The 10,841-nt window shown below is 42.2% G+C and overlaps 1 protein-coding gene across 2 annotated transcripts in view; it reads right to left on the bottom strand.

The window, feature by feature from the left end:
* INPP4B (inositol polyphosphate-4-phosphatase type II B) overlaps positions 1–6,126 on the bottom strand; it is a 313,515-nt gene extending 307,389 nt beyond the window's left edge. Inside the window, exon 1 of one of the 2 annotated variants that reach the window (XM_062637270.1) lies at positions 5,992–6,126. The gene's annotated coding sequence lies outside the window, so the exon portion shown is untranslated. The remainder of the gene's footprint in view (positions 1–5,991) is intronic. The other variant, XM_062637267.1, reaches the window with a different exon arrangement.
* Between the last annotated feature and the right edge of the window lie 4,715 nt (positions 6,127–10,841).

Genomic DNA, 10,841 nt, shown 5'->3' on the forward strand with positions numbered 1-10,841 from the left:
CAAGGCTTCTCCATATTTTGCAGTGCCATCTAGTGTAGGCTGTACTCACACATCCTAAGCTTCCAACTATCAGTACCTCAGGTATTCAAAACCATAAAACCTTCCACAAAAATAGCAGCCACTGCTTTCATTTATTTTACTTGGAAACTGTCAGTTCCTAGAAGGAAAAGGCTACATTAGCCAGTTGAAACAAAATACCAAAACCTAAAGCTATCTGACATTGACAGATAACCAAAAGCTGAAAAAAATTCCTAGAGATACAATTAAGAATATCTATATTTTTATCTCGGTGGCTAAACAATCAGCAAATATGATTCATTTGGGAACCTGTTTAATGTACATTCACTAAGTGAAAACTTAATTAATGCATCCTAATCATATCTGTTTGTATAGAAACTACAGATCAAATTAGAGTATTTCTCAACAGCAGGTCTAAACAGAGAATGCTTATTTCAGTATGTTAATTGTTTAAATCAGGTGTTTCTTCATTGCTTATATCCTCAATCTTTATTCCTAGGTTTAATCACTGGATCGCTGCCTGATCATGCTGCTCCTCTGGAAAGAGCTGTTAGGACAGCAGGACAGCAGGAAAGTTTGCTTTATGATCAGCTTGCCCCCCAGAGGCAACATTGCCATCTTTACCACTTTCAGCTAACAGAGAGGCTACTTCATGTGGCTGTTCTACAAAAGCCGCATGAATCGTGTATCATAACAGTAACAGAAATTTGGGATATAGTGTACCTCTATAGCTGCCTCTTGAAGGGGAAAAAAATAATAAATTAACTACCCAACCCACACACTTACTTGGCTAAAGCAAAAAGGCACTTTTAATGCACACTCCAACTTTTAGATTATTAATTTGAAAAAGATCTCATCAATTGAAAGTACATTTTAAAACTATAAAAATAGCAGACTGACGTTATTCTGAACGTCAAATACTGTTCTCATTTACAGTATAAACTGCAATAACCCATGAAAGGGAACTATTCCAGAATTATGTCATTATAGCAGAGAAAGTAATATATAAAAAACCTTTCTACTGACACCTGAGTTTTTTAGCCACTTACACATGCACAAAGGAAACAAAATCCAAGCAGAGCAGCGATGTTAGTGCTGTAACAGAAACTGTTTGATACCAAAGCATTGATGTGTTCTGCCTAATGCTCCATTCTCACAGCAGTAAATACACAAAATACCAAGTCACATTTAGTGCCTAGACTTTTACACCTATTTTCATGGGTTTGAGTCATTTTTGTAACAGAAATATGCACCCTAGGTTCACTGCATCTTAGTAAGATTGCATTGCTATAATATACTAAGATCACAGTTTCTAAGTAAACAATACAAAAAAACCTGATAGTACATAAAAAGCTGTCAAAATATAATAAAAGCTTATTTCCTCTTAACTGTCTATTACACATCTACCTCTTACAACCACAATAAAAAAACTACTCTTTTCAGTACCTGTTAAGGAATTTCACTCTACTTTCCAAATTAGTGTTTTCACAGCAAGCAAGAAACTCCTACTGACAAGTGTACAGCTAACAGAATTAAAAAAACTGATACAAATGAAAGTGGTTTAGCTATACATACCTGGTAAGTTTAAGGGAAAATGATCCCCAGACAGACTTAGCTCAGCTTGACTATACTACTATACTTGGGGTAAATTCTCACTGAGGTCACAGCATAGGGTAATATTTCATAGAAACAGAATATGCAACAAAATAAAAAACATCCACCAACAACACACAGATGGATTTGATTTTTTTCATGTCATGGCACAGAGTAACAGAGCACAACCTCAGCCTGCCAAAGAAATTAACTTGATCAACAGCATCACATTGAACAACTTTGACACTGTATTATGTCAAGTAAGCACCTTTAGCTTGTGTTGTCTTCTGTATTTTCATTAAATATAGCCTTCTTCAACATTAAAAACAATGTCAAGGAACCTATGGGGCAGATTCACTGACAAACTAGAAGAGGCTGAGATTGCCAACCTGAGACAAAAAAGCCTATTAGCATCCTAACCTATGGAAAGCAATATTAAACCTCCTGTGCAGCTACAGAGTTGAAACTACTATAAACAGAAGACCTGTCTTGCCCAATCTCTTCTGGATTCAGAAGGGTGTTAAGTTCTATAGAAGTTGGACCTAAAGCACCTTAGAAACAGAAGTAATCCTATGTTCTTAAATAGTCCCACTAAAGGTACATCAAACTATTTAAAACCCATTTCTGAAACATATAAGCAAACTGTATCATTGTTAACTTGTAAAAGCTAGAGTAAGCACATGCAATTTATTCTATTCACTCCCTCTTAAAACACAAATTAATATACGTACCATGTATGGTGCAAGATACCCACATTACTTTTCAGTATGTTTTCTCAGTATACCTTGCCAAAAAGGGACACAAGACTTGGAAGACAGACAACGTATCCTGTCTCCTAACAGGAATTTTCATAGCAGAAAGTATTATAGAAATCGGATTTGGTGTTTGAGGTTCTGACAGAAGAAATGAGAAAAAATGAGAAAAAACCCTCTTGTCTGAAATGATCTGTTACTGACCTGGACAAATTAACTTAATCTATCTTTTCAGTTCATGGGGAAAATAAACTAAAGAATCCCTCCATCACTAGCTTATAGGTTTTCTCTCTTCTTAGTATTCAGCTGGCAAGCAGTTAACATAGTCTTCCAAACAGCAGGAAACTGAAATTCACAAACCTCAACTCCATTTTAAAATTGCCAGTGTGGATTTTGTATCAAGATTCTGTCTTTTTCATTGAAATCCTTTATCATCGTGAGGACATCTATGAGCTGAAGTTCAGCACGGTACTCAAACCTTGTGCAATTCAGATGGCCTTTCAAGGTTTGCCTCAGGTTTTCTGTAACAGTTCAACTAGCTCACCCAGCTCTCCCATGTGGATAACTGACCAGATCCTTATCTGGCAGAGTTAAGGGAGAATGAGGCATTCCTAAAAAAAAAAATAATAAAGCTTAAGGACTGCAAGAGCAAAACCAACTATTGCTCCTAAAGAAGGAGATGGAGAATCTGGGACAAAATTGTAGCAAGACTCACTGATCCATAGGAGAAATCAGGTAGCATGGGGAGGGCTCCTAAACCCAGGGTAAATAGTAGGCAAGACCAAAGGGTTGGTGAGGCCAGGAGAGCCACCTCTCCCTAAACGACATTTCAGCCTTCCATCCATGCCAAGTTTTGACACATGAACTTAGATTTGGAAGTTATTCTAAAAAGCCAAGGAAAAGTACTTCACAGAATTTGATTTACATCAGTCCAGATTACTTTAGAAGGAATTCTTATTCAAAAGTGTGATAACTATCATTCACCGTTCATCAATGGTTACAATAAAATATTAATGTAATACGAAAGACTTACTAAACCAAATAAAACTAGCCCTTTCTAAAAAACTTTCCATCAGTCAGAGCATTTGACATACAGGAAAAGTTATGAAAATATAAACTGGTGAGAGAGACATAGCCAACTGCTGAAGTAGTTAAGAATGCTAGTTCAAGTTATCAGAAATTTTAAAGAAACATTAGTGTTGAGAGTAATTGTCCACCTTTTACTTTGTCTCTCTTGGCAAACTATCTTACCTCCTCCTGCTAATCTGTTGCATAAATCCAAAATGTATTGTTTGCATATTTCACTGCCAAAGTCATATCTGCAACAAGCTAAACAATTCAGCAGACATATCAATCTAACTACTTTTCTTCAAAATTCATAGTGAATTTAGGCCTAGGCCTATTTGAACAATTACTTCATCTGCAGACTATCTTGCAGCCTCCATTCTTGACTGTCAACTAGCAGCAGTATGCTCCACGGCTGACTTCGGTGCTCCAGGCAGACCTTCTATAGCTGCTTTTTTGGGGGGTTGGTTTTGATTTTTTGTCTTCTTGCAGTACAGTAAGCATCCAGGTACTAAGCACAGCATAAATCATGCATTTTGATTCGCAAAGCCTTTACCTAATATTGTGAAATCTTCAGGTCAGATCAGCAGATAAGGAGACAGTCATAAGGGAGGAAGATCTGTAGGAGGCATGTGGATATACCTGCTCAAACTGATATACCCTACCCTGAGGAAGACAGAATTCTTTGATCAGAAAGAACTAAGGCAGTCTCACGGTTAAGTCCCTCCACAGCAACCAGAGCAAATGAGAGATCAGCAGCACTTGCAAGGTTTGAGGAACCTATGGAGAACTGGAACTTGAAACTTCAAGTAGTCCAAGAGAGCCAGTAAAAGAAAAGCTTTGTTTTAAAGAAAGATTTAATTTTATTTTAAGCACTATAAAAGCTGTCAAAAAGCAGAGGCAAAAAAAGCAAAAATAGGGCCCTGAAGTAAGTAACACTGCCACATGTTCCCACTAATGTCATAAGGGATGTAAAAATCTCACAGGACTAATTTCTGCTCATATTAATCTTGTGACATGCCCCTTAATTTTAGTGGAATTATCAGAATGTGTGAAGTAAATACCGTTCAGTCCTGCATGGATAGTTACAGTAATGAGGACTTACATGCACAAACCTCATCCAATATACAGGTTCACAGGACAAGAAAACTAAGATACCACAGGGCTTTAAAGCCAATTCAAACTTGATCAAGAAAAATGAAAATAACATTAAAAAATATCAAATTACTGGAACACTGCCTTTTAAAGGCTGCTATCACACTTGTAAATAAATACTTATGTGAATATGTTTCATTAGTAGCTACTTATTTACATAAATTCTTGCTTTGATACAGACTAAGAAACATTTTCCCCATCATTCTTGCCATGTAGATATCTTTTAGAGTGCCTGTAAACCAGTGAAGACTGAAAATTAGCCTTGCTGAGATTCAAAGCCAGATTTAAATGGCATATATATAGCCATCTATTAGTATCTATTTTAAAACATCATTAATGGGTAAATAAACAAGTAAATTTATTTCTGTTAAGGAAGAGAAATGGAAACATAATTCCACATCAAATGAAAACACTGTTCCACAGAGACTTCATCCTATTATTTCTATTTCAAATAAGACACTGGGCTAGCTTCGGAGACAAGGCAAGCAGATAGCACCAGCTCTGCTATCCTTGCTTCCAAAATCTGTATGTCGTTTTGGGGAAAAGAAAATAGAGCTCCACTTCATCACAGTTCAGGAATTAAATATCACCCCTATACCCCTTTCTCAGGCTGATACGATTCCAAGTTACAACTCTGCTCAACTTGTTTATATGCAATACCTTCGTTGTGGTTATCATCACATTTCAGCAGACGTTATTATTTGCAATATGGGGATCCTATAGCTCTATTACTCCATCAAATTAACCCCTCAACGGCGCCTACAGAGCCTGCTACCCTCATCATCAGCCAAGTAACTCCAACTTTCAAACGTGACAGAAAGCTGCGGCAAAGAGGGTCCTCAAGCTCCCCACAACGCCCCTTCAGAGGAGGCACGGCCGCGGGGGGCGGCCAGGCGCCGCGGTCAAGGCGGCACAGAGGCTCCCCGGCCGGCAACGCCGCTGTCGCCAAGAGAAAGTAGGAGACGTGCCCCGCGAGGCCGAGCTGGAAGTTACCCCGTCAGCGCCGGTCCCCCCGCGCCCGCGGTGATGCCCGCAGAGCGGCGGCGGGCCGTGCGGGGGTCCCCGGTGCGGCCGGGCCGCCTCCCTTCCCTCAACCCCGGCCGTGAGGGGGCGCGGGGCCCGCCCCAGGAGACAGGAGAGCGGCAGCCGCTGTCAGCGCGCCCCCGGCCGGGTCGGCGCTCGCAGGGCTGAAGCCCTGGACGAGAGCGCCTTTGCCTTCTGCCAAGGGCTGCGCACACCTCGCAGGCTAAAACCTCAAGAAACTTGACAAGGGAGTGCAAGGGAGGGACTTCGGCAGAACCGATCCCCGGCTTTTAACCTCTCCCGACGCGCCAGCGGGTAAACGAGAAAACAAACCCCTCGCCGGCAGAACGCGCCCCGCATCCCGCCTCCTCTGAGCGGCAGTTACCTGCTGGCGACTGTGCGCCCGTCCGGCGGGGCGACCGGCGCCGCACTTTCCTCCGGTGCGAGCGTGTGCCTCTAGGTGCCTGCCGAGCCTGCTATTTATAGTCTGGAGCCTCCAGCAGCGCAACGGCGACAGAAGAAGAAGGGCTGAGCGCCCCGGCAGCCACCGCCAAGCCTGCCCGTCCCACTCCCTGCCGCCTCAGGGAGGGCGAGTGGCGGCTGCCGCTCTCCGCGGGCACAGGCGCTCCTGCTACCGGCGCCGCCCTCGGGTGAATCTCCTCCCAGTGTGCCCGCAACCCGGCGGCGGTCCCGCAGGTAGCGCCCCTGAGCCCGCGGCGGGGAAAGGAGCCGGCAGCCGCCTCGGCCTCTCTCTGAGCCCTGCGGCCGGCAGGCAGGCAGTGCAGTGCAGCGCGGCGCGGCTCGGCTCAGCCGCGCGGAGGTGACCCGCTACTGCTGCTGCTGGAGGAGGCGAGACCGACAGTGGGGTGTGGGAGGGAGAAGCCGCCGCTTGCCATTCACCTCCTGCCGCCCAGAGGGAGCCCAGCCGCCGCGGCCGCCTGCTCGAGCGCTAGGGGCCGAGAGGTTGTGGCGGGAGCCCGCCGGCCCGAGGTGACGGCTGTACGAGGCGGCGGTCCCTCCCGATGAACCGTGCGCCAGCACTCTACCGAACTAACGAGCTTCTCACCGGCACTTCCTCCCAGGGCTGGAGGTGCTCTCCAAGTCACGGTCACCCAGGTGAACACAGTACAGAGCCAGGGGAAAACGCTGGTTATTCCCCGTCTTAGCGCTGCAGCGCTAGGGCTCCCTAGGAGGCAAGCGAATGGCTTCTGGGAGCCGCTGGGCTGGCTTCCTGTGAGCTTCAAAAGTTTGGGAGTGGGCGGTGAGGGAACCCTCTTCCTGCCAGCGTTGAAGGTGGGAGGGCTTCACCCAGCCTCCGACCGGCGACCCCGATCCACAAACTGCTAATGGCTCCGTAAACCCGGCCCTTGGTCCGCAGGGAGCCGCAGCCCCCTCATTCCAGCTTTGTAGGGGCACCAGTGGCTGCCCTTGAGGCAAGGTGAGGGTGCACTTTTTGTGTGTTGCCCCTCCAGAAAAAATTACTGCATCTAGGCGATGCTGGGCTTTGCGTGGTCAGTCCGATACTGAAGGTCCTTTCCAACCCAAACTATTCTGTGATTCCTCACGAAAAACCCCCTCAGGTGACCCTGATGGCCAAGCTGACCTCTTTGGCTTGCGCAAAGCTCAGCTAGTACATGCCACATGGGCTGTCATCTGAAAACTGGTTTGGTGTGCAAGGCATCAGAGGAATTAATAAAAGTAATTTCTAAAGCATCTTACTCACTTGATAATAATCTCTATATAATCCTTTTTTTTTTAATGTAGTTGGATGAATTATGGTATTTCAAACTTCAGTTAATCCTATTAAGACTGCTTGAACATTATAGTATAGCAGGACACCGTCTGGGATTTGAGCTGTGTAAGTAACTCCTATGCCATCATACACAAACCAACTGAAGTTAATGCAGATTAGATAGCTACCTTAACTTACTAAGTATCATTTGTTACAGGGCTGGATTTTAGGGTTTTCTACGTTGTAGTAGCTGCAGTCATCTACACGGTACCAGGACAAAGGCTGACAATGGTATGTGCAAGGCAAGACTGACTTAGTTTCAAGACCTTGAAGTTACAGAGAGAAAAACTTGTGAGCAGAGGGGAGCTAACCAAATACTTGCATTATAAGCTACATAAAAATTTAAAGGAAAACTTCTGACGCACAAGAGAGAGAAATTTGGCCATGTCCAAACACTTAAACATAAGAAGTAATACACAAAAACCTAGCTTGATGTTAAAAAAAAACAAAACCAAACATATGTAAAGCTACTCATGCATTAATGTTTGCAGTTTTAGGCTTATTCTGAACAAACCATTGTAACAAAGTGAAACTGCCTTTTAAATTCAGAGATTAGTCTTTTGAATATCTTCCACAAACAATATTTTGCTTCTCACAGCAAGAATTTCTTCATAATCTTCCTTCTTGTTCAGTTTTTAATGTTCCACAGTATACCACAGTAGAAAAGATCCTGCTGGCACAGGAATCGGTACCAGCAGGCTCAGAGCACCACTGATGAAAATCTGGCTCGTGAGCAGAGAACTTGAAAACTTAACTACACGTAATTCAGTAGCATAGGCTGCTTCTTTCTTTGTACTCCCTTAAGAACTGAGCACTGAGTAGGTCTGTGGTTACTTTTCAAATGAAAGCAATCTAAATCTCTTAGATGTGTTCAGAACTGAGGACAGTCTGTCAAATTGCTGTCCTGTTAGATTTAGAAGGAATTGTAATAAGAATGCCTGCTTATTTATTTCAGTAATGAAACCTTAAATACACAAAGCACTGAACATGCAAGGAGCAGTTATAAAAAGTATAGGCTTGACGTATGATATTCCTTGGGCAAGCCTTGTTGTACAGCTAGTTATACTGCAGAGCCCAAGAAGGAAAAAGGCTAATTTTTAAATTACTCTGATGTTAAGATGCAAGATGTTAGTGGACAGTGCCTGTTCAGAAACCTGCCATGTGTCAATAGGGGGGGGGAGATAATCAGTTTTATCCCCTCTGAAATGTTTTGAAATGGATATATAGCCTAAACCTCTCTTTCATCATACAGTCAAAATTTTCAGAGCTTGAAATTACACTTAAGCAGAAAAAATGTCTTCTAATGTTCAAAAATACTGAGCTCAAAATGATTTCAAATGTGTTTCAGTGGTCCCTATCTCTGAAAGTCACATTTCCGTAAGTGCCTAGATGTGGATTTAGGGTGTCTAACTACATCCACTCAAGCTTGAAAATTTTAGTGTACATATATACCTGTGCTTCAGAATAAATGTATCAGAAAGCTTAAGACAAGCTATAAAAGCATTCTCAACAAAGCAATGCAGACTTGAGCCATTAGAAGAAGAGACACCAACCTGACAAAGTACTTGACTGGATTATTCATATCATCCTGGTATACAGAAAGTAGCATTTGAAGCTCAGTCTTTAGCAGATAACTGTACCAGCAGGAGAAAAATTTAAATGAAGAACCTACTGGGGGGTCTTTTTTCCTGTTACTTACTTAAAGGTATTTCTTGGTATTTTCCAAATCAATGTGCTTCTTTCTTCAAAATCTTCCTTTCTGCTATCTCCACAACTCCTATATGTATGATCTCCTATATTCCACCTTATAAATATTAGGTATAACTAAGTTTCCTGTTCTGATATGATTCTGTTTCACGGAGTTAAATCAAGAATCTCTTATTCACAAAGAAAGTAAGTGAGGGAAGGAGCAAACAAGGAATTGATCTGAGACAGACTTAAGACTTCCCAAGGGAACAGCACATGGAGCTACTGGAGAATATCCTTGCTCTGCTAGCCAGATTGGATCTGGCTAGCAAGGTTTACTGTTTCCAGACCAAGGCCTGGGATCAAAGAGAGCACCAAATAATTAAAGAACTTCAGGATGAGAAAAAAAAAGTAGGATTTAATGGCCTATCAGCAGCTGCAGTAAACTGTCTCTGCTGGAGAAGCTCTAGCAAGCTATCGAAGTCTCCCATTGCACAGGAGGAAATAACAGGATTGACAAGAATTTACTAAACTTTCACGGAAAGGCAAAGGTGTAAGCAAGAGGAAATGCAAATCTTTATTGCTATAGGCCTTTGTTCAGAGTACATTTTGATGGATAGAAACAGTTTGTTTTCAAGCAGCTCTTTTTGTGTTATCTTCAATCAGTGTTCTGTGTAACAGTTTACCAAGAGAGAGAAGTTAATGTACACCAAATGCAATATGGGTCTGTCATGCTAACCTTGTTAGGAAGCAGGGCTGTATCAGCCAGAGCAGTTAAATTTAGTCTCAGTATCCAAGGAAGACTGAAGAGGATCTAAAGTATTCTATATTCCTGAGCACTGAAACATCTTTGAAGGTAAAAACTAGAGTAAAAATCCAAGGCTGCTTGTTCTCTGGATAGCTAGTATGAATGACTGCATAGCATAATTGCATTGTTTCCACATGTTAACCACAATACAGCAAAGAATACTAATTTTATATATACTTTTTAACTGCAAAGTACTAGGCAGTCAAAAATTACATCCTAATGAAAGCATAAACCATTCCCATATCAGTGTCTGATGGCTCCCACCTCTTAAAGCTACTGTCCTCTTCATGGTGGAACCAGCAACCCTTCCTGAAGCCAAAGGGTGCTTCTGACACTGACTCAAAAACTAAAGCACCAAATGAAAATCAGCAAAAATACATCTAAGCAAAGTAGGACTGAACTTGACTGGTACAGCTTCCTGCATAGCAGTGTCACTGTAGATTACTACACAAAATGAAATCTGTGAACTATGGCAGGCTCTTAACAAACAGAATCACTGACCGTGAACTACAGTTTGGCTTTTGGTGCCTCACACTTTGTTACTTACTTACACAGATGATGAATGTGTGCAAAAATTTACCCTGCTAATCTAATAATGATTTATACCCAATATACGTAGTACAATGCAGCTACAGAATTATTGCTAAAGAAGCAAGAAGATGGTGAACTTGGTTCTGCAAGGGAATGAAAACCATGCATTACTGAAAAAAATAAGGTCTTTACAGGTTGTTCTGTGTGGATAATCAAATGTACGAGTAGCTCCACTGCTAACATAAAACAACTTTCAGGATCAACACTCACCAGAAGAAGAGTTGTATAGCTAATATATTGGAGGTGAAACTAAAATTGAGATAAAAATCATACTATCAAATACCAAAGAAAGCAATGCCAAAGGAAAACACTTCCTCAGTTATCTGAAATGATCACACAACCTTCCATCAAAAGACAG

The sequence above is a fragment of the Pezoporus occidentalis genome, unplaced genomic scaffold (assembly GCF_034315485.1).
Source record: "Pezoporus occidentalis ecotype Australia unplaced genomic scaffold, CSIRO_AGI_Poc_V1 ctg51, whole genome shotgun sequence".
Classification (NCBI taxonomy): domain Eukaryota; kingdom Metazoa; phylum Chordata; class Aves; order Psittaciformes; family Psittacidae; genus Pezoporus; species Pezoporus occidentalis.